Genomic DNA, 25,730 nt, shown 5'->3' with positions numbered 1-25,730 from the left:
AAAGCAGCCCGAAAGACAGGATCTGACTACAGACCAATAATACGACAGAGAAAAACAAGAACGTAAATTTTTCCCACAAACAGTGAAAGGGAAAGTGCCCTGGTTCATTGGACAACAAAAATTAAAATTTGACCCCATAAAAATTATGATGAAAAATAACTACCCAGCATCTATGTACACGATGTATCTTGCAAAAAAAAAGTGGTTAAAAGAAACTAAACCCAAGTTTGAAAACGAAGTTGAGTTGTTATCTGACACAAAGTTAGGCCAGTGTTCTTAAGCAGCAATTGAAACCAAACCAATTATAAAGGTACAAAGTGTTATTTAACACAGCATATAGTGTTGGAAAAAGGGGAAGCCTTTTACTGACTGAATTTATTTAAGACATTCAGAAAAAAAATAGGTTAATGTAGTAAGATATGATGGGTGTTTTGTTATGGTAAGCATTTTCTGTTTTTATAATTTGAATTTTCAATAAAAATTGGACCTTCTAAGAATAATGGAGGACCTTTAAGTATCTTTGGTCAAAGGTCATGGACCTTCCATTGCTTAAAGTAAATTTGAACCCCTGTGTTAATTAGCTGAGGGTCATAAACTTGTCAGAAACATGAAGGCAGGTGGAATTATATAGTATTTTCATCAAAATAATATGACAATAAACATGATAAAGGCATGAACTCGCGAAAAGGGCAGGGCGTCTTAAAAATGGCACAGGGCGTCAGAAAAAGGGCACAGGGCGTCAGTCGGACCGCCCTGTGAAAAAGATCAAGCTGAAACACTGCTGATACAACTATACATTTGAACATGTAGCATTTTATTTATTGTATGCATGTGACATTGTTAACTGCATAAATCAGCTTCCCTGGCCAGATTACAAGAACTATAAGCATGATGAGGAAATAATGCAAGTTTGCAATAGTAGATCTTTTCCGTTTGAACAGTTGACCTATAAGTTAACAGTTACTCTTCATCCTGTCAAGTTTTCCAGATGATAGCCAAAATTGCATAAAATTGAGTTTTCATAGAGAAGTTTCAAATAAAATTTAATGCATTTTTTATACATATATAAAGCAGAAATATATTCCATCAAAACCTTAGGTGGGCTGATTTACCGGACTGCATAATAGTTAATACTTTTAGTGAGAAATCACTGATCTATAATTTAGAAAGTGAAGACACGATACAGATACTGAGTGTTCATGTTGTAGACTTGATTTGGACCGTTGCCTCTTGTGTCTCGTTGGTGTATATCCCATATTTTCTTTTACCAAACTATGTCAAGTGTAGAAAGTAGGCGTTTCATCATCATCAGGTTCATTAATTTACTCCAAATACTTTAAATACAAATATGTCCGAGACCAGCAGCATGTTTATCAAACATAAACTATCAATAGTAGCGCAAAAGACATGGTAGTTGACTTATAATCTTTTCATCGCGAATGGAACTCATTCACTTTACTTCTTCTGTTTGTCTATGTCAGATATTAAAAATTATGTACTCGGAAGATTTAGGAATAATGTGCGTTTATTTATTCATTCAGGGTTTGGTGTATATTTTGCATGTTATTTTTGTATAATATCATTAAATACCTTCTTAAATTTGATGTAATATAGCGTTAATATCTGTTGTAAAGGTTTTTATAATGATAACTCATCAGAGAGGTGTATCATCGGCGAAACATGTCCGCCATTTGCATGTCTAACGTCAAGTCGAGGCTCTGAAGACACCCACCAAATTTATCTGCTTTCGTCCTTACATTTTTCGACACTATATTCTTTCGTCACAATAGCAGTATTTTAATTATTTCCGTTAAACGTATAAAAAAAGTTTACTTCCGTCAAGTAAACTAATAACACAACTTCACAAGGCAGGAATGATTTGTTTGTCTTTTAAGTAAATATGAAAATAATAGTAATATTAACATTCCAGTCCTTCTTCTTCAATCCACGGGGCCTCGGTGGCCGAATGGTCCTTAAACGGGCACTTTGCTTATTTGAATATTATACTAAAGAAATCGGATACGGGTCACGGAAATTATATTGAAATGATAGGGAATTTTGAAAAAAAAATGTCTGTTTTAACTTTAATTTAAGTGATAGACAGGTTGCCGGGACAGAAAATAAATATACACAACAATAATCAATATACACCATTTAAACGAAACATAATGACTGTCGTTGCAAAAATCAAGGTTCCTGAGCTATTTTAAAAATCGAAGCGAGAGGCTTTTAACATTGCAGTATAAAATACAGGCTAAAATGGCTGAAACGTCAAATTTGAAAACTTCGTGTTGAAAATTGGCTAACAAGGTCATTACAAAAACAGGTTGCCGGGATTAAACTTGAAACTTGAATGTCCAAAGAATAAGCAAGTCCGACTTGTATGTGTAGTCATTGAACTCTAGGTTCCCACGTAAAGTTAAAATGTCCCTATTTCAAGAAGACTAAACTCACGAAAACACGAAAAATTCACTAAATTCGCGTTCATTGTTTTGATTTTGACCGCCTGACAACTTTACGGAAATATTAGAGTGATTATAAACAAGGACTCTGTGACGGGCAACTTATAATATCCGTGTTTTAAATATTTTAATGATATCAAGCCAGTCCAGTTCAAACAGGAACATATATATTACATATACTGTTCCCAGGTTCAAACTATTATCACGTGGTACAATTCTCATTTACATATTATGAATATTAATTAGCAAAAGTGCTACTAATTTCTGGCTATGTGAACTACTATATCACTGGCCAGTCAACACTGAGGTTGTGAGTTCGAATCCGGCACGGGGCAGGTGCACTCGACTCCCATCTTAATTGACTAGGATTGTCAGCTTCCTACCGAAGGTCGGTGGTTCTCTCTGGGCACTCCGGCTTCCTCCACCATGTCCACCAATAAAACTTACCGCCACGAAATAGCACAATAGTGTTGAAAGTGGCGTTAAACACCAATCAATCAATCAATCAATCTTCAATCCACCCTTAAAATCGAGAGAACTTGTATTTACACTGTACAATCTGACAAGCAATTAAAAATAGTATAGTATAGTATAGTTTTATTCAGGCTAATTCTACCACATAATTATACAAAAATTCACAAGACAAGACAAAGCAACTAATATATATATATATATATATATATGTCTATCCTGAATTGAGGTAAATTATATGGTCTTCCAAATACCGTTTCGATTCCTAACATCACTGAAGAGACATTAATTGTCGAAATCCGGATATGGTGTACTAATTTCTGCACCATTTGTTTGCGGTATACCATCTTTACCGCAAGTTTATTGTTTTCTGTTTGGTATTAAATTAATAGTTAAGATTCTTTTTGTAACATCTGGTGATTCGTTTATTTGGCAATCGCCAATGGCAGTCAGCAGGGTTTAAGAACATCCGTTGTTCGACCTGCTAGTCAAATGCGTTTTGTTAAAATATACTTTTTCACTTCTTTGGTCTTTTGGAAAATATTGTTTGTGCTGTATTTAGACCCCTCTACCAAGAAATTTGTTTTGCATGCACACGTATAAAAATTGCGGTTTTTATCCAACGCAATCATATGTTTGAACGTTGTTTTCAATTTAGACTTGTATATATATATATATATAGATAAAAACCGCAATTTTTATACGTGTGCATGCAAAACAAATTTCTTGGTAGAGGGGTCTAAATACAACACAAACAACATTTTCCAAAAGACCAAATCAGTGAAAAAGTATATTTTAACAAAACGCATTTGACTAGCAGGTCGAACAACTGAACAGATGTTCTTAAACCCTGCTGACTGCCATTGGCGATTGCCAAATAAACGGATCACAAGATGTAACAAATTAGATCTTATTATTACTTTATTACCAAACAAAAAACAATAAACTTGCAGAAAAAGATGGTATACCGCAAACATGAGGTGCAAAAATTTGTACACCATATCCGGATTTCGACAATTAATGTCTCTTCAGTGATGTTAGGAATCGAAACGGTATTTGGAAGGCCATATAATTTACCTCAATTTAGGATAGACTCTTGAATTTTGAAAGAGTCAAAATAGGATGAACGGATCATATAAACCCGAAGGCAAATATAATACAAGCCCAAACGAAAAAATATAAACAAGTCTAAATTGAAAACAACGTTCAAACCTATGATTGCGTTGGATAAAAACCGCAATTTTTATACGTATGCATGCAAAACAAATATCTTGGTAGAGGGGTCTAAATACAGCACAAACAACTTTTTCCAAAAGACCAAATCAGTGAAAAAGTGTTGATTTTTAACAAAACGCATTTGACTAGCAGGTCGAACAACTGATGTTCTTAAACCCTGCTGACTGCCATTGGCGATTGCCAAATAAACAGATCACAAGATGTAACAAAATAGATCTTATGATTAATTTATTACCAAACAGAAAACAATAAACTTGCAGAAAAGATATATATATATATAAAGTGCCTAGAAAATCAACCTAACGATGTTAGAGTAGATCCGATTCTTAACTTGCTCCCTGAGCGGGGCAGGAACCTGTACTTTATATTTCTAACTTCTACGACAACACCGCCTAGCATTGCGCAGACGTCTTATCCCCTCATCTAACTAACTGTTAAAAATCAGCTTTCTTTTCGGGAGGTGTTACATTCTCGTTGGAATTAAACAAGGACATCTAATACAATACACGAAGTATTCTTAAGTGTACAGAAATTATCATCTACTAATCTCTATATATATATACTTTTAAAATAGTATCATAATATATTTTAAAAACAGTGCTTAGAAAAATGCCTGGGATATCCCATAAAAGCTTACATAGTATAGCTTATTTCCAATGGGGTCCCTTGTTTGAAAATATATAAAAAATAATATTTCAAACTATTGTTAAAATTTGACTTTCACCAAAAAAAAAGAAAGATCAATTGTTTCTTAAAAAACATATAAAAACGCTCCAGTTTCTCTATTTCTTGCTGTTATTTTTAATTGTTCTTTAACTGCAGTCTTAAAAGCAGATCTATTTGATATATTTTTTATGTTGGATGGTAGATTGTTCCAGTCTTGTATAGCATTATAAACAAAGCTGTTTTTATTACAGTTATTAACATTTGGTACACAATAATTATGTGCAGCACTTCTGGTATTATGATTATTCAAGTCAAAATGTTCACATAAATACCCTGGAGCATGTCCATGATATATATTGAATACATGGTTTAATTTAAGTTAAAAAAAGCTTATATTATTTTAAAATGGATAAAACACATTGATAAAATTGGTTAAACTATATGCAGTTTAAATTTTTTTTTCACTTTTTATAATAAAAGTCTTGGTGGTTTATCAATGATTGGAACGAAAGATAGGATTTTCTATATCACGTGGGGAACCTCAAGTTTTGAATCATTAAAAATAAAAAAAAAATTAAATTCCTGAACATTTAATCTTCAAAATCTCATTTAACCCTAAATTTTAAAGTTTGAAAAATTGTAGTAACCTATTCTGTAAATGTAAGAAGCATGGGGTCATAGAGTAAACTTAATTTGTTAGTTGTACATAGTACATTGCATACTACGAATCCATTGAAATAGATTAAAATATGATAAGACATAAAGTTGTTATCGTTTCTCCTGACCGATAGCACATAGGCTATTGCATGATAGTTTGTGGAGGCTTTTTGATTGATTGAAGTTAACTCTTTTATTTTATTTTATTTAACACCACAATTCATCTCCTTTAATGTGCAATGCCTAAACTCAATCTCTGCATATTCTTTCTATAGCAACCAAGTGAGATATAGGTATGCAAGTAGCAACCAAGTGAGATATAGGTATGCAAGTATTGGTGCTGCAGTCGATTAACAGTTTATGTTAGTCCTCTTCTGATTAAAAGAAATAGTTATACATGATTTGGTTGTCTTTTAATCTGCTGTGGTGAGTATTTATCACGTTACCTAGTCTTTTGCAAGTAATCTTCAGGGCCTTCCATAACTTACATTCACTGGTTGTTTTATCGAAACGGGAAACAACACTTTGGGTTTTATAAGTCCCTGTGGAGTGTTCTGTATACATGGTATGTTCAAGTGTAGATTTAGTTTCATAAAAGAGAGGCGAAAGATACTAGAGGGACATTCAAACTCATCTATTTCCGCCCAATTCTTTTTTTCAGGTTGAGTAGATCGTATCGTGAGTTATTTTTTTCCAAGTTTTCTTTGGATTAAGAGAATATTGTTTACCTTTATATACCAACCTATCAATCTTAGGAGTGTTAATCATTTTGGGTATTATATATATGTTCTCCAGAGTTTGTATGATATTAATGGATTCATTCAATCCTTTTATGCCGTGAAGTCCTGCTCCCATAAAGGAGTACATAGTTGCTCTTGCAGTGGAGATTCTATTCTCAATGTTTTGGTTATTTCGTTCCTGTCTTTCTTCGACTAGGTGTTTATAAATGATCTACTTTTCACTGATCTCATCGTTAAAAAGCTTAAGATTTTACTTTTATATTCTTTTTGTTGATAAGCAGAATTTCTGTTTTTACTGTTAATCTTAACTATGTTAACTCTGTCTTTTGCAGTACAGTTTTCAATGATACGTACGAAGTTGGGTTAAGCCATCAAATTCTGAACTTTCAAATATATATAGCATTATGTCATCTGCGCACGTGGTGGAACAGCCTACGTAATTGGTTCCGATCTTAAATCCTATGTTTGTGGTTTCAAGTGTATCCAGTATGTTCTTATTGTAAGCCTTATAGAAGTCAGCAGAGATAATCTCTCCCTGTTTGACTCCCTATAGCTGTTGATTTGTGAAAGGTTCTGAGATACAGCCTTGAGATTTAACCTGTGTACTTGTTTTATTATACAGTTCTTTAATCAGTAACCAGGCTGATCATGTGATTCCTTGGTAGTATAATTTCCAAAGTAGGTTTACATGGTCTACAACATCGAAAGCCTTTTCAGCATATAGAGTAATCAAGATGAGACACTCGTTGTTATCCTTGGCCTCGTTAATTGCTTCAGTGATTAAGAGAGCAATATTAATTGAAGATGCGATGCGCCCTTGGCGAAACTTTCTGAAGTTTGTTTTGATGTTTATTGAATGTGCTTTTGAGCCTTACCCTTTGTATATTTTTTGTCTTTTATTGTGGACTGGGGTAAGAAGTATAAAAAAAAGATGTGGTATGATTGCCAATGAGACAACTCTTTACAAGAGACCTAAAGCCACAGAAATTAACAACTATAGGTCTCCGTACGGCCTTCAACAATGAGTAAAGCCCATACACCTTGTTTAATAGCGTCTTGAACATGTTTTGTCTAAGATATATATTTAAGTAAGTTAGTTAAGAAGTCTGCGGATGCTGATCAACCGTAAATAAGGTGTTCTGAAGTCAAACCATCCACATCAGTCGTTGGATTTGTATCTTATTAATAACGAAATGAGTTTCGAAATTTTAGATGAAGTGACCGGTTGAATTGTTATTTCTTCATTTTCACATGCTTATATTTGTTTTTACATGTAGCTTGACAAGATTGTCATGTTTTTCATTGAAAACCATAGAATTTATTGGTCATTTTATCATGATAATATACATGAAAAAATTTCGAAGAAATATACATGATTTTACAATTACATCTGGCTGATGAGTAAACCGGCAGTACAATCGGAAATATATAAAAAAAATAAATTACAATATGCATTGCCCAATGTGGATCAGCGTAGCCCTTTATTAAGCAGCACAACCTGTTTAGTATTTTCATATATATTCCTTTCTGGTTGAGGATAATTGATATATACGTCAATTGATTGTACATATTGACGATCCTACATTAAAAAAAATAGGCACGTAAACACTGAGACTACTATATAATAATACTAACTTTTGGACTACGTATCGACAATTCATGTTTTGATTCTTAAACCTTCACCCTCCCCTGGCTACACAAATACATACACAAACACAGTCGATGCCTCATGCAGAAGTTCCGTTCTGTTCAGACTATCTAATAAAATCCAAGAAATTCAATTGTCCTTACATCCTGTACTGTAAAATCCCTACCTGCTTAGGAATTTGAATAATTATGGTCATTACACGTAGATCTGACAGTACTCGAAGTTACTGAAAGCTAGTTGATTGATTGATTGATTGCTAAACGTCCAGTGGCAAATAGTTCATGCATGTTCAGGACAAAAACAAAATTTACAATAAATACAATAGGTAGCTAGGTCCTGTAATATGGGTCGTCCAGGACGGATAGGAACAGAAATTTTGCCATTCAGTAGACCACCTACGAACACCTCATGCAAAGAGTTGTTGCAAGTTTCTTAACGTGAAGAGAGCGTGCGGCATTCTATCTACACTAGGCATCGGATTTAACGTCCCCATTCTGACCAGACGAGACTGCGTATTTATACATCCTGCAGAGCCAAATGGACGCCTAACTTTGGCAAGGGTTTCATTGTAGGTCAAATGACCTATTCGAAAGCTTGTTGAAAGCCAACAACTAATTAAAAAAATTCTTGTATCTAAGTTGAGGTTCATTCAAGTAATTGTTGATAGAAGTGAAATGATCTGAACCAAAGTTCTAGTTTATAGTTTCTATATAAGGTGGAATACAATGACATACAATTCTATCCAATATATTATACTCCATTCACTAAGGATGATAGACTAGTGTACAAATGACATTAGATAATTAAAGAGTTTTGACGACTTCATGTGCATCTACAGATAACGTTGTTTATTATTTTTTTTAATAAAAAAAATGTTTGTGAAAAAATTATGTGTAGGCACGTGCCTAAAGTGCCTAACGGCAGCTACGTAACATTCAATATTGGCCGAGTTATTCTGTACCGGCCGAGTTGACACTTTTGTATTGCATGTATATATATATAGACAGTGTTCATTATATTAAGTCCAATAACAGAGTAGATAAAGTATAACAATTGTATACTGATCATTTGTGACTTTTTGTCCTAGCTGTGATTTCTGTCCGCCAACGTACGTTTGTCAGGTCAAGTTTTTTACCCACCAACACATATATTTTTCCTGTTTTTTTTTTAATAATATCTTATTAATCATAGATCAACATTTAACAATTTAAAATTTTTGTAAGTAAAATAACTTAGAAATTAGGACTTTTCATCCGTCAGGTCAATGCCGTTGATCTTATTACATTTAAAATTTGGGAGCAATATATTGAGAAAAAAAAAGTTATTAGCATTTTCATTTGGCCCTGTCATTGTCGAGGTTGGTCCTGTCATTGTCAGCGATGGTCATGTCACTTTTTCGCAAGCTTTTGAAAATAAAAATTCTATATTTTTTCTTAACTTTGTGTATTAAAATATGAGATTTTATTATATTTCAAATTTGAGAGAAATATTTTGAGAAATAAAAAAGTTATTAGTATTTTCATTTGGTCCTGTCATTGTCGAGGTTGGTCCTGTCATTGTCAGCGTTTGTTAGGTTACGTTTTCAAAAAAATTTAATTTTTTTCTGAATTTTTTCTTATAACTATGTTTAAAATGATCTAATCTTATTATGTTTTAAATTTGACATAAATCCTTTGAGAAATAAAAAAGTTATTAGCATTTTCATTTGGTCCTGTCGTTGTCGATGTTGGTCCTTTCATTGTCAGCGTTGGTCATGTCACGATTTCAAAAGCTTTAAAAAATAATTCTATATTTTTTTTTCTTAAATCTATGTATTAAATGATGAAATCTTATTACATTTCAAATTTCTCATATTTTTGTTAGGTACAAAACTGTATCGTATATTTTTCAACCCGAATCAGGCATATGGATTGTTGAAGGATGACAAGTGTGTTATTTGGTTATGGTCTATGCCACTATGGATAGTTATCTATGATATTGGCAATCATATTCAACTCCTAGTTTTATCTAAACCTTTTGTTTCTGAATCTCTCATGCATTGGCAGTACCTATCCAATTACTATTTATGTGTTGCGTCTAAATATGTATTGAAACACTTTATAGTGATTGGAAAGGATTAACAAATCATCACAAAATGTAGAAGAAACTTCCAAACAGCACCAAATGTTCATAACACTGGTCTTAACCTGTAGTAAATTAATAATACACTGTCCTTATTATGTAGGGACTATACGGAGACGATAACTGTGGTCCCGGGTCCTATACCTGTAGTACCTTGATTAATACAATGTCCACATTATGTATGGACTATATGGAGACGAGAACTGTGGTCCCAGATCCTATACCTGTACTAACTTGAGTAATACACTGTCCACATTATGTAGGGACTTTATGGGCACGATAACTGTGGTCCCGGGTCCTATACCTGCAGTATCTTGAGTAATACACTGTCCACATTATGTAAGGACTATATGGAGACGATAACTGTGGTCCCAGGTCCAATACCCGTAGTAACTTGATTAATACACTGTCCACATTATATAGGGACTATATGGAGACGATAACTGTGGTCCGGGGTCCTATACCTGTAGTAAATTGAGTAATACACAGTCCACATTATGTAGGGACTATATGGAGACGATAACTGTGGTCCCAGGTCCTATACCTGTAGTAAATTGAGTAATACATTGTCCACATTATGTAAGGACTATATGGAGACGATAACTGTGGTCCCGGGTCCTATACCTGTAGTAAATTGAGTAATACATTGTCCACATTATGTAAGGACTATATGGAGACAATAACTGTGGTCCCGGGTCCTATACCTGTTGTTAATTGAGTAATACACTGTCCACATAATGTTAGGACTATATGTAGTCGATTACTGAATACAAGAAGACAAGAGGAAAGAAATTTGGAAGTTGTATGAAAAATATTACAGCTTGAGTAATATACTGTCCACATTATGTATGGACTATATGGAGATGTTAACTGTGGTCCCAGTTCCTATACCTGTAATTACTTGAATAATACACAGTCCACATTATGTAGGGACTATATGGAAATGATAACTGTAGTCCCAGGTCCTAAACCCGTAGTATCTTGAGTAATACACTGTCCACATTATGTAGGAACTATATGGAGATGATAACTGTGGTCCCAGGTCCTATACCCGTAGTATCTTGAGTAATACACTATCCACATGTAAGGACTATATAGAAATGATAACTATGGTCCCGGGTCTAATACCTGTAGTAACTTGAGTAATACACTGTCCACATTATGTAGGGACTATATGGAGATAATGACTGTGGTCCCAGTTCCTATACCTGTAGTAACTTGAGTAATACACTGTCCACATTAAGAATGAACTATATGGAGATGATAACTGTGGTGCCGGGTCCTATACCCGTAGTATTTTAAGTAATACACTGTCCACATTATGTAGGGACTATATGGGAATGATAACTGTGGTCCCAGGTCCTATACCCGTAGTAACTTGAGTAATACACTGTCCACATTAAGAATGAACTATATGGAGATGATAACTGTGGTGCCGGGTCCTATACCCGTAGTATTTTAAGTAATACACTGTCCACATTATGTAGGGACTATATGTGAATGATAACTGTGGTCCCAGGTCCTATACCCGTAGTAACTTGAGTAATACACTGTCCACATTAAGAATGAACTATATGGACATGATAACTGTGGTGCCGGGTCCTATACCTGTAGTATTTTAAGTAATACACTGTCCACATTATGTAAGGACTATATGGAGACGATAACTGTGGTCCGAGGTCCTATACCTGTAGTATTTTGAGTAATACACTGTCCATATTATGTAAGGACTATATGGAGACGATAACTGTGGTCCTGGGTCTGATACCTGTAGTATCTTGAGTAATACACGGCCCACATTATGTAAGGACTATATGGAGACGATAACTGTGGTCCTGGGTCTGATACCTGTAGTAAATTGAGTAATACACTGTCCACATTATGTAGGGACTATATGGAGACGATAACTGTGGTCCAGGGTCCTATACATGTAGTAACTTGAGTAATGCACTGTCCACATTATGTAGGGACTATATGGAGACGATAACTGTGGTCCCGGGTCTGATACCTGTAGTAAATTGAGTAATACACTGTCCACATTATGTAGGGACTATATGGAGACGATAACTGGTCCCGGGTCCTATACATGTAGTAACTTGAGTAATGCACTGTCCACATTATGTAGGGACTATATGGAGACGATAACTGTGGTCCCGGGTCTTATACACGTAGTTACTTGAGTAATACATTATCCACATTATGAAGGGGATATGGACATGATGGAGACGATAACTGTGATCCCGGGTCTTATACATGTAGGTCTGTTTCGGACGACAAACTTTTGGAATTGAAAAAAATGTTTGATATCATATATGCTCTATGATAATTTAAACAAAACAAATCTAGACAAGTAATGTAAAATGTTCACGATCTTGTTAGTGTAAGGATCATAATGTCATAAGAATACGATATATCAAAATCAACATAATAATCTAGTAATCTTACAACCAGGAAACATGCATGCCCTAAATTTGTCAAAACGATACCCGAGAAGTATGTCAGGCATTAATAAAGTACATAGAGCATATATGAAATGAAAGGTGCATCAAGTTTACTTGGACCAATGTTTGTTTTAATATTTATTAATGCTTAATTTGCTTTTGTAAAAAATGTTCTATGTATGATTATCAGATGAAAATGATTTGTAAATGTCTCCAAACAGTCAATATTTGTCACCAGAGGAAGACTGTAAATCTTTTATAAAATAGTTAACATATAACAAAATGCAAGCCAGGACAAAAAAATTCCAAGCAGTCTCTGTTGGTATTTTGTTAACATTAAGAAACCAGAAAAATATAGTCTTTCATTTAATAATTGGTTTATACTTCTCAATTGAAGATAAATAAATGTGGATTGTGTCCACATGTGGACACAGATGATGCCCCCGCTTGCATATCATATAGTTATAAAGGGACATAACTGAAGAACGGTAAAAGTGACGCTACCCAAATTTGAACTTGATCTGAGTTTTGTGGTAATAAGCATTGTGTGTAAGTCTCTTAACATTTGGTTGAGGCTAACTTAAGTAGAGAACAGAAACGAAAAAATCCGCATTTTTTCTATTTGTAAACACGCATAACTCTAGAACGGTTGTGTATAAGTTTTATAAAATTTGGTTGAGACGAACTAAAGTTAGAGAACGGAAACGAAAAATTCAGCAATTTTTATGTTTATAAAGGGACATAACTCAAGAATGGTAAAAGTAACGCCACCGAATTTCGTACTTAATCTTTATTATGTAGTAATAATCATTGTGTATAAGTTTCATAACATTTGGTTGAGGCAAACTAAAGTTAGAGAACGGAAACAATATTTGTACTTAATCTTAGTTTTGTGGTAATGAGTATTGTGTATAGGTTTCATAATGTTTGGTTGGAGCAAACTAAAGTTACAGAATGGAAACTAAAAATTTTGCAATATTTCGATTTATAAAGGGGCATAACTCAATAATGGTTAAAGTGACACTACCCAATTTCAACTTGATCTGTGTTTTATCAGTATAAGGCTAAATTAAACATTGCATTGAATTAAGCATTGATTGTAGTTGATTTAACTATAATCATGGACAAAGGAAGATAACTCCAATTTTAGAAATTACTTGAATAATAACATTGATATTTTTGTAAAGGGGCATAACTCTAAAACAGTAAAAGTGACGCCACCGAAATTCAAACTTGATCTGTGTATTGTGCTTTGCAATTTTTCCATTTATAAAGGGGCATAACTCTAGAATGGTTAAAGTGACGCCACCAAAATTCAATCTTGATCTGTGTTTTGTGGTAATAAACATTGCGTATAAGTTTGATAACATTTTGTTGAGGCAAACTTAAGTTAGAGAACGGAAACCAATTTTGGGACGTACGGACGGACGTGCGTACGTACGGACGGACAAGGGTAAAACTTAATGCCCCCTCCGCTTCGGCGGGGGCATAAAAAGTAGAATTATAGTGTGTTAGTATTAACTTCAAACGAAAGAGATAGAACCAATCTATTAAAAACAAGAAGCTGTCAAAGTGACAGCAAACCGGATTTTCCTGCAGAGGTCAAACCCTGAACAGTCGAGCAAGTATGGACACTTCATTCAAGTTTAAAACTGCTCTGAATTTGGATTGTGGTTGAATATTTGACACAGCATAGGTTTGTGACACACAATGAATGTGGTCAAAGAACTGAAATATTTGAAAATGGACATTTACCTATTATGGTCCAATATCCAAAATCTAAGTACATTGTCAGAATCAGCATATGAAAGAACTCCAAAAATTCATTTTTTAACGAAATGACCCTTTGGACCACAATGTGGACCAATTTGATAAAGGAGCTCACAATCCAAAATCTCTCAATACATTGTGAGATTCAGCATTTCAAGGAACCACATAAATTCAATTTTTGTGAATCAAACAAAGTTTAATTTTGGACCCTGATTTGGACCAACTTGAAAACTGTGCCCAAAAATCTAATATTTAAATACAGGTTTAGATTCAGCATTTGAAAGAACCCTATATATATTTAATTTAAGTTGAAATGAAACACAATTTAATTTTATCCATATATTTTCTGTGCAAAAGGAAATAATTCAAACTTGATAAATAGATATGATTATAATGATTAAAGTGATGACTAAGTTCTATAAAATAAGAAATGAGGTAATTTTTCAAATTATAATCTATAATATAATAACAACAACCAGTGATGACTAAGGTCTCTTAAATTAGATATGATTTAACACTCAAACATTGTTAAAATCAGCATATCAAAGAACACAAGAATTCAATTGCTGATTAATCAAAAGTTTAATTTAGGACCCTTAGTACCTGGATGTGGTATTATCTAACTAATAATGAAAATAAATACAGGTTTAGATTCAGCATTTCAAAGAACCCTATATTTATTCAATTTATGTTGAAATCAAACACAGTTTAATTTTGGACCCTGATTTGGACCAACTTGAAAACTGGGCCCAAAATTAGAAATCTAAATATATATGTTTATTAATAGACAATATAAGCTTAGTTTTGAAGGGAGTTCACCTAATAAAAAATATATATATAGCATTCAGAAAATTAGTTTTTACAGAATAACATACAATTTACAATTAACCAAAGTAAAGAAAAAAAAATCTAAAATTTTATTTATCATTAATACAATCTCTTTTAAAAATCTATAAAACTTATCTGTAGTTATCTTCAAAATGTCTAATAATGAACAGTAAATTTCTAACTATATTTATTACTATATAGCTTTTAATCATCAACACTTAGAAAACAGAAAATTTTCAAATAAATCTGTCACTCAAGATAAGACATTAACCATATGTTTAGTAAACTGATTACAGGACATATAAACAGGTGAATTTATCTAAAAAGGCTTACAAACTTTATGTATATAATTAACAATTTCTGTTCAAAGGAAAATAAACCAATCACAAAAAAGACCCCAGGGGACTCGACTTTTATTTCATTTGATTTGTTTTATTGTAATATACAAGAAGAAAAATGGTTTCAGGGTGGGGATCTTGACTGTTTACAAGTTTTCAAAAAAAGGGCGTGGGGATTACCCCAGGGGACTTCCCCTAATTTTCATTTGATTTGTTTTATTGTCCCATAAAAGATTATATATGGTTTAGGGGTGGGGATCTCAACCGTTTACAAGTTTTTAAAAAGAAGGGGTAGGGGTTTACCCTCGTGGACTTCCCCTAAATTTCATTTGATTTGTTTTATTGTCCCATACAAGAATATATATAGTTTAGGGGTGGGGATCTCAACCGTTTCCAATTTCTCAAACAAGGGGATGGGGGTTACCCCAATGGACTTCCCTATATTTTATTTGATTTGTTTTATTGTCCCATACAAGAATATATATGGTTTAGGGGTGGGGATCTCGACTTTTTACAAGTTCTCAAACAGGACGGGGTGGGGGTGACCCCAGGGGACTCACCATTTATTTCATTTGATTTGTTTTATTGTAACATACAAGAATATATATGGTTTCAGGGTAGGGAGCTTGCACATTTACAAGTTTTCAAAAAAAAGGAGGGTAGGTGTGAACCCGAGGGCTATCCCAATATTTCATGTGATTTGTTTTATTGCCCCATACAAGAATATATGGTTTAGGGGTGGGGATCTCGACTATTTACAAGATAAAAGCACATTCTCAAATTGAAGGGGGGTAGAGGTAAGAATATATATAATTTAGGGACACTTAATTATCTACAATTTTTTTAATAATGAACAGTAAATTTCAAACTTCATTTATACAGTCCTACTAGTAAGTTTCAAACTTTATATATACAGTCCTACAGATCTTTTTTTCAGAAAACAGAAAATTTTCAAATAAATCTGTCACTCCAATGATTATCATATGATAAAATATTTCCAAGATCTAATTAATAATGAAAATAAATCATTGTCATATGCTAAAATATTTCCCAGATCTAATTGAACAGAACTGAGACTACTATAACACAGAGATTGGTCACTATAGATTTATCGGATTATCTGAGTCTCCGGTAGTTAGCTACGTTATTTTAACGTAGTTTCGTATTCGACCGTAGCAGACGACATATATCACCTATCACTGAGAATACTATAACAGTATATGCAGTTATCTCTATTCATATTTAAATTTTTGTTTTTAATCATTAATAATTTGTTAATAGTTTGTTATTATGCGGCCACTCTTGAAAATGGTAATGTGATTAATCTTATCAATCTTACAGTTACATTGTTTTGCTACACGTCCGTTAATTGTATCTAATATACAAATATTTTACCTGTAAAGACAGGTAGTCTCAAAAGCATGGGAGATGAATTTTGTTTCACAGCTGGGTGCCCAAGGTACACGAGGCTCCGTTTATTGCAGTAAACTTTTATTCTATACTTGTAAGGTATTTCACTGCTGAGTGCCCAATATACATGCTTATTGTAGTAAACCTTTTCAAATATCGTCGGTGCACTTGTGGTAGGATTCAGGAGGGTGTGGATGGAGAAAAAATGGACCGACAAATAAAGAATAGAGAACAGAAAATAATAAGTTATTAAGATTTAAAGAATAGAGAAAAATGGCATAGAAATTATAGGAAATAAAGAACCCCCATCCAGACCCTCATTCAGATTATCCAACGAAGTTTTTTTTTTTTCAAACAAGTTTCAAACCCCCCCCCCCCCCCCCCCTTTTTTTAAATTTCCGTCTGAATTAGGTCAAGTTTTTGCAAACAATGTAATAAGCGGCGATCACAGAAGAGAGAAAAAAAAATCATTAAAGGCAAATGAGTAATTTCCTTACGTAACAGATCAGCAAAGAGGTTATAACTGCAATGGATACATAAAGCAAACATAAGCCCTACAAATTATATATATGTTCCCAAAATATCGCCGGCATTTTCATTTTTCAATTCACAATGTCCAGTAACATTGATTTTTTATCTTGGGATGATAGTGATCTCAATCTTGATCTTTTACGTGGTGAATATACTGTATCAGATATTGAATCTGAGGATGACTATACGTCCCTGCTGCAAAGACTGCAAAAACTACAAAAACTCCAAAAGAAGCATCAACCGCAAGTACATGTAAATCAGAACGAAGAAGCGTCAAAATTACGTGACTGAATAATCAAATTATCTCTATGTTAACATAAATAGAACCACATTAGTGTAAATTACGATGACATTTTTTCAACACCAGAAATATGTGCCCGCTTTCAAAATCCCAGACAAGAAATGTTGTGCTCAATACAGAGCCGTAAAGTTTTTGAAAATTTGAATATTGTCTATTGTTTAAGTGTCGTATGTTTTAGTTATATCGCTATGCTTTTTGTAACCCTAATAATTGAGCAACTCAGATGAAAAGAGTTGTGATTTGCTTTAGTTTTTTTAGCCACAGCAAATATAAATGTGCTTGTTCAATGTTTGGTGACAAACCATGTTAATTGTTGTCGGCATGATGCTTTGTAAATAGGTTCCCTATAACATTTTTTTGTTGGGTAACTGCTGACAGTTTACCATGTGAAAATTCTGAGAAGCCAAAAATAATGCGGAATGTATAAATACGTAGCAATGTCAGATCTAAACAAGAATATTAAATATGATAGCATATATTGATGTCACCTTTCTGTAAATTCAATTCGATTCACAACTGCTTGTCAATGGCAAATATTTCATGTACAGTCAGCCTGATTAAACCGAAATGAACTATTTTCAAATTATGTTTAAAGTTTGTTTTTATGTTATGTCGTTACACCAATGTCCCATGCTAGTGGTGGTGATGAGCGCCTAAAAATATTTAACATTGTCACATTCTTTATGTGCCCCTCTCAAGTCAGGAGCCTGTAATTCAGTGGTTGCTGTTGGTTCATGTCCGTCATATTTGAATTTTCGTAAATTGCTTTGTTATTGTAGACACTTCGTTTTCTCTAGTGAATTGTTATATATTTTCCATGTCAGGGACTTTTGAAGCTGACTGCACGGTATAGGTTTTCTCATTGTTGAAGGTAATTACGGTGCATTCCAATAACTTACATCCACTTCATTGAACTTCATTTGGACTAAAGGAGTTGTCTGATGATCATTAGCAAAAATATATAAAAATCTCCTTAAAGTTTGCTTCAAGTGGCTATTCCTTTAATATATAAAGATGTGTGGTTACTTGTTTTTTTTCTTTCATTGAACTGTTATCCAAACTGAGCGTGTTAGTGAATTTCTGCATTCCTGTCTTAGTTTTAATGTATATAATAATAAAAATGTATATTCAAAGACTTAAATATTTATTTCTCCATGTAAGACAAACATGACAAATTCAATGAAATTAAAAAAAATACTAAAAAAAGTCTTCTCCTGTAGTACTTCTCCCTTCTTCTAATGCGTGATTTCTTTCTGGGGGTATTCCTACAATAAAGAATATATTATAAATAAAAAGAAATAATCTTTGTCAAGTTTATAGCATAGGCAATTCATTAATTTTTAAGACAGTAATCTGAGACTTGAGACTCAGCAGTAATTGACCAATCATGTCAATATGGATCAAAATAGTTAAACGACCAAAGGTGCATGTACTTTTTACATCATGTTTGGGTCAATTATTCAAAAATAATACGTCTATTTAGGAACTCATGATGTACTGGTATTTCACATGGTGACACATTTTCATTGCATAATATTATTATACTAGCATGTATAGACTGCATATATATTATCAAGGGAACCAAATATAAATCTAAATTTCTTTCACTAACAATACAAATTCACCTATCAGACCTCATGTTGTGTGTGTGCAAATTATCTCGTGTGTTTCTCAGTTCTGCAGCGGGAACTTACTGATACAGAAAAATTGGAATTTCATATAATTACAAATTTTACATCATTACATCGGTTAATTACTAAGGCTTGCACATACATTATCCGGAAAACAGATTGTTCATCTGAATGTAAGTTATGGGTGAGTTGCTCATTGACCCTGTCCCACGGACTAGTAATACCTCGAGGTTACTTTCCGGTTTGGTCGGTAAATTCAAGTCTTTAACTGCACTTATTTTATTTAAAGTGCTTATAAACCAACATTTATGAACATGTCAAATCTTATATTCACACTTACCGGAACATAACACTCTTTATAAATCCATATTTGTTAATTATTATTTTCCCTTTCGCTGTCAAAAATGGCGGTCGAATCTTTCTGTTCAATCATTGCGAGTCACGTGCCGAGTCACGTGATCGAAGACTTACAATTAATTACTATTTGACTGGTCAGTACGGGAAGTGACCAATCTCTGTGTTATAGTAGTCTCAGAACAGAACTATGGTTTAACATAGTACTCTAACATTACATATATACTAATTAATAATGTAATAATCTTCAAAATGTCTAATGATATAGCTTATAATCATTACCACTTAGGAAATAAATAATTTTCAAATAAATCTGTCACTTCAATTTTTATTGTGAGATAAGACAATTTTCAATATTTAAAAATTCCACTTTTGGATATTAAAAATGGCGATAACTCAAAAAGGAGAAATACTAAAATCTTGAAAATTGAACTAGACCTTCATTAAGTCCCAGGAAACAACATATTTAAATTTGAAAAAAAAATTGTTAAAGCGTTTTCATGTTATTGTGCTGACACTGTTTGGCAGCCGCCCGTCAGCCCGACCAGCCGCCCGCCGTACATCCCCATTTTAATAACTGATATTTCCTTCGAAAATCCGGTTAAAAATGTTCAATACTAAGTCATTTCTAAAATCTCTTTAATCTAATAAAAAATAAAAATTCGCAGTATCATATAAATAAGCTCGTCATAGATACCAGGATTCAAATTTTGTACGCCAGACGTACGTTTCGTCTACAAAAGACTCATCAGTGACACTCGAATCAAAAAAGTTCAAAAGGCCAAATAAAGTACGAAGTTCAAGAGCATTTAAGATAAAAAATTCCGAATTATTTACCAAAAACAGCTTAGGTACTAAGTTCAACTTTTGGCTAGAAAATCGTTAATATTACGATAAATTCAAAGTTTTATAAACGGGTGCGAGCTTTTCTCGCTGTGTTGAAGACCCATTAATCGCCTTGGACTGTTTTATGCTCTTTGGTCGGGTTGTTGTCTTTGACACATTCCCCATTTCCATTCTCAATTTTACTATAATTATGACCATATCAATGATAATAATAATAATATTGTAACCATGTTGATATATTTTCAAACATCAAGTCACGTACATGAATACTGATGATGGCTCAAAACTGCAGTTTTGACATATTTCAGCAAATTTTAAGTATCTACCCATAAACGTACAAGAAGGACGTCCTTAACATAAACCAGAATTATGTTGGAAGTAGGGCTGTATATTATTACACATATACAAATTAAGTAACATTGAGTTAGAGACGTACTTCAATTTTCTTTACAAAAAAACATAAAAAACTTATCAAAGATACCAGGCATATAACTTAGTACACCAGAAGCCAGTATACATTTGAAATAGACCTTGAAATATTTTTGACAATGGGAAATCATTCGGGTCTGAAGAAGCCCGAGTATAGAAATCACATTTAAATGAAGTTCAGGTCATGGCCTCCTTTGGTCAGTTTAAAAATTGTATACATTGCTAGTGTCTGTTAGGGACACGAATTGATTTGTAAATTGTAATGCATGCAAATTCCAACAAGTGCTGCCCTGCAGCTAATTTGTTCCTTGCTCCCTACTAACTTGAAGTGTTTTTGTTGTTGCTAATCTGATTTGCTGTCTGTTTGGCTATATTTCAGTTTTTAATGCTGAAAACAATCTATCTGCGTTGGTCCATGTTGTGTAACCTTATTTGCTAATTAGCCGATCAAATGATCATTATATGCATTTTATCCGTCTTTACTTCTAATATCGGCAGACTTTCTGCATATAATAAAACCAAGATATTAGACCCTGACAAGCCTTCTATCTTTATCAGAAGTTCTAATCAGAAATATATGTTTTTAAGTACACACCTAAAGAATGATGGACATGTTTGGCTCCGTTCGGCCTTGTGTGTTAAGAGAAGAAAGTTTGTGTTGCTCAATCTTTATTTTGTTTTCTTTTGTAGATTGCTGTTCTTTTGTTTATTTTTGCCATGGCGTTGTCATTTTGTATTTGACTTATAAGTTTGACTTTTTCTTCCCCATGACAAAAAAACTTCAATTGGTTCTTTTCTCCAGTTGATATTATCAAAATATTGTTAAATTTGGTGACTGTTGCATCATTTTGTTTTATGTATATCCAAGTTCCTAAGTTCTACAATAACTTTTGAAAATTTGATAATTTGCTCTTAATTCTAGTTATTAATCAGTGTCTTATAATAATTGACAATAGTTGAGAAGGAACTATTTCCTGAGCACCTCCGAGCATTGCCGTTTTGTTTATTTTTTTGTGATTGTGTTGCTCTTTTCTTTTCCAATTTTGCTTAATGTTATATAGACTTTTGTCGTAGATTTTTTATTCTTTTTCGACTTGGTTTTCTTCAAGTTATAGATTTTTATTGCAACATTTTATCGTTTCTTTCATTTTATTGATTCATGTCATTTACCAAAACGTAAAATGTAAAAAAAAATCAGTCATGTTTCGGTGGAACAAAAAGCTTTTATTTACAAGACACAAGTCGTCAAACATATGTAACAATGACACAATCTACATCAATAGTACAAAATATGTGAACAAACAAGATAGAAACAATTCAACATGCTTTTATTTACATGATGGAATTTGTCAAACATGTGTAATAATGACACGATCTACAACAATAGTGGAAAATAAGTGTACAAACAGCTACATTGGAACACAATGTTATCATTTATATGACACAATTTGTCAGATAGATGTAATGACACAATCTACAACATTACTACAGTAAACAAATAAAATATATACACAATTCCTATACTTATTTGTCAGATAGATGTAATGACACAATCTACAACATCACTACAGTAAACAAATACAATATATACACAATTCCTATACTTATTTGTCAGATAGATGTAATGACACAATCTACAACATCACTGCAGTAAACAAATACAATATATACACAATTCCTATACTTATTTGTCAGATAGATGTAATGACACAATCTACAACATTACTACAGTAAACAAATACAATATATACACAATTTGTCAGATAGATGTAATGACACAATATGCAATATTACTGCAGTAAACAAATACAATATATGATACAATTTGTCAGATAGATGTAATGACACAATCTACAACATTACTACAGTAAACAAATACAATATATACACAATTTGTCAGATAGATGTAATGACACAATATGCAATATTACTGCAGTAAACAAATACAATATATGATACACTTTGTCAGATAGATGTAATGACACAATATAGAACATCACTACAGTAAACAAATATAATATATACACTATTCCTATACTTATTTTTTGTATGATACTGCAAGAAAAAATGTTATTCTCAGACAACTGAGGTTTCTTGGTAAAACTAGAGGGTTTAAGAAGCCTGTGTCGATCACCTTGGTCTATGACTCTATGTGTATATTCAACAAAGGACACTCTTCAACATTGTAAACGAGAATGGAAATCATGTAAAAAATCTCTATTTTGTTGATCTTGTATTGCTGACCATTTAGTCTGTTCAGTTTCTCTCTCTGTCTCTTTTAGTTTTTGCTCAAAACACAAAAGAGGGTTTAAAGAAATTCTATAAAGAGTGAAAGTCCACTAACTTTATCGGCAAAATTTGGCTTGTTAGTAGATTTTGTCTTGCTGATCATTTTTGAATTTTAAAGTATCTATTATGATTTTTTTATCACATAAGGCAAAACGCAAAAAAATTGGTAACAAGAGGCTGTCAGAGTGACAGCAAACCGGATTTTCCTGCAGAGGTCGAACCCTGAACAGTTGAGCAAGTATGGACATTACACTTAAGCTTAAAACAGCTCTGAATTTGGATTGTGATTGAATATTTGACACAGCATAGGTTTGTGACACAAAATGAATGTGGTTTGAGAACTGAAATACTTGAAATTGGACATTTAAATACCTATTATGGTCCAATATCAAAAATCTAAGTACATATTAGAATCAGCATATCAAAGAACCCCAAGAATTCAATTTTTGATGAAATCAGACAAAAGTCTAATTTAAGACACCTTGGACCTCAATGTGGACCAATTTGATAAAGGAGCCCACAGTCCAAAATCTCTCAATACATGGTTAGATTTAGCATTTCAAAGAACCCCATAAATAATGTTTTTGTTCAATCAAACAAAGTTTAATTTTGGATCCTGATTTGGACCAACTTGAAAACTGGGCCCAAAAATCTAATAGTTAAATACAGGTTTAGATTCAGCATTTGAAAGAACCCTATATATATTTAATTTATGTTGAAATGAAACACAGGTTAATTTTATCCATAATATTTTCTGTGCAAAGGGATATAACTCAAACTGGATAAATAGTTCTCTAAAATAAGATATGATGCAATTTTTCAAATTATAATCAATAATATAATAACAACAACCAGTGATGACTAAGTTCTCTAAAATTAGATATGATTTAACACTCAAACATTGCTAGAATTAGCATATCAAAGAACCAAAGAATTCAATTTTTGATGAAATTAATCAAAAGTGTAATTTAGGACCCTTTTGACCTCAATGTGGTATTATCTTATTAATAATGAAAAGAAATACAGGTTTAGATTAAGCATTTCAAAGAACCCTATATATATTCAATTTATGTTGAAATCAAACACAGTTTAATTTTGGACCCCAATTTGGACCAACTTGAAAACTGGGCCCAAAATCAGAAATCTTAATATATGTTTATTAATAGACAATATAAGCTTAGTTTTTAAAGGAGTTTACTTCATCAAAAAAAAATATATATATATAGCATTCAGAAAATTAGTTTTTACAGAATAACAAACAAACTTGCCACAAAATTCTACAAACAATTTACCAAAGAAAAGAAGAAAAAAATCCCAAATTTTATTTATCATTAATACAATGTCATTTTAAAATCTATAAAACTTATCAGTAACAAGAAATAATTGTAACAGAATGCTGTTACGAAGTCTCCCAAACAAAGCTCCAATAATTCGTCCTTCCCATTGTCGCTTGACAAATTGGTTTATGATGTGCATTAGTGACGCCTATGGATTGACCCTGTATGTCATTCATATCTTCTTGAAATTACGAACAGGAATTTATATGGTTTAAGGGGGGGAAATCTCGACCGTTTACAAGTTCTCAAAAAGGGGGGGGGGGGGGGGGGGGGGGGGGGATGATCCCCAGGGACTCTCCCTTTATTTCATAGGATTTGTTTTTTTTGTCCTGTACAAGAATGTATATGGTTTAGGGGTTTACAAGTTCTTAAACAGGAGGGGATGGGGGTGACTCCAGGGGACTCGCCTTATATTTCATTTGATTTGTTTTATGGTCACATACAAGACTATATATGGTGTCCGCATGGGGATCTTGACCGTTTACAAGTTTTCAAAAAGAAGGGGGGTGGGGGTTACCTCAGGGGATTTCCCCTTAATTTCATTTGATTTGTTTTATTGTCCCATTCAAGAATATATATGGTTTAGGGGTGGGGATCTAGACCGTTTACAAGTTATCAAAAAGAAGGGGGTGGGGTGACACCCATGGACTTCCCCATATTTCATTTGATTCGTTTTATTGCATACAAGAATATATATGGTTTAGGGGTGGGGATCTCGACCGTTTACAAGTTCTCAAACAGGAGGGGGTGGGGTGACCCCAGGGGACTCGCCTTTTATTTTTTATTTGATTTATTTTATTGTCCCATACAAGAATATATATAGTTTCAGGGTGTGGACCTTGACCGTTTACAAGTTTTCAAAAAGAAAGGGGGTGGGGTGACCCCCATGGACTTCTCCTATATTTCATTTGATTTGTGTTATTGTCCCATACAAGAATATATATGGTTAAGGGGTGGGGATCTCGACCGCTTACAAGTTCTTAATCAGGAGGGGGTGGGGTGACCCCAGGGGGCTCGCCTTGTATTTCATTTGATTTGTTTTATTGTCCCATACAAGAATATATATGGTTTTGGGTTGGAGATTTTGACCGTTTACAAGTTTTCAAAAAAACGGGAAGGGGGGGGGGGGGGGGGGGGGGTGACCCCAGGGGACTCCCCCTCAATTTCATTTGATTTGTTTTATTGTCCCATTTAAGAATATATATGTTTTAGGGGTGGGGATCT

General features: G+C 33.3%; 2 protein-coding genes across 8 annotated transcripts in view; both read right to left on the bottom strand.

The window, feature by feature from the left end:
• Nucleotides 1-1,711, bottom strand: part of LOC127705235 (AP-2 complex subunit alpha-2-like) — a 68,023-nt gene extending 66,312 nt beyond the window's left edge. For all 7 annotated transcript variants that reach the window (XM_052209560.1, XM_052209561.1, XM_052209563.1 and 4 more), the window contains exon 1: nt 1,591-1,711. The gene's annotated coding sequence lies outside the window, so the exon portion shown is untranslated. The remainder of the gene's footprint in view (nt 1-1,590) is intronic.
• LOC127705234 (uncharacterized) overlaps nt 1-25,730 on the bottom strand; it is a 210,047-nt gene that overhangs the window by 44,211 nt on the left and 140,106 nt on the right. The window lies entirely within an intron of this gene.

The sequence above is a fragment of the Mytilus californianus genome, unplaced genomic scaffold (genome assembly GCF_021869535.1).
Source record: "Mytilus californianus isolate M0D057914Y unplaced genomic scaffold, xbMytCali1.0.p SCAF_6, whole genome shotgun sequence".
NCBI lineage: Eukaryota > Metazoa > Mollusca > Bivalvia > Mytilida > Mytilidae > Mytilus > Mytilus californianus.
Note: the sequence above shows the minus strand (reverse complement) of the source record. Positions and strands in the feature narration are given on the sequence as shown.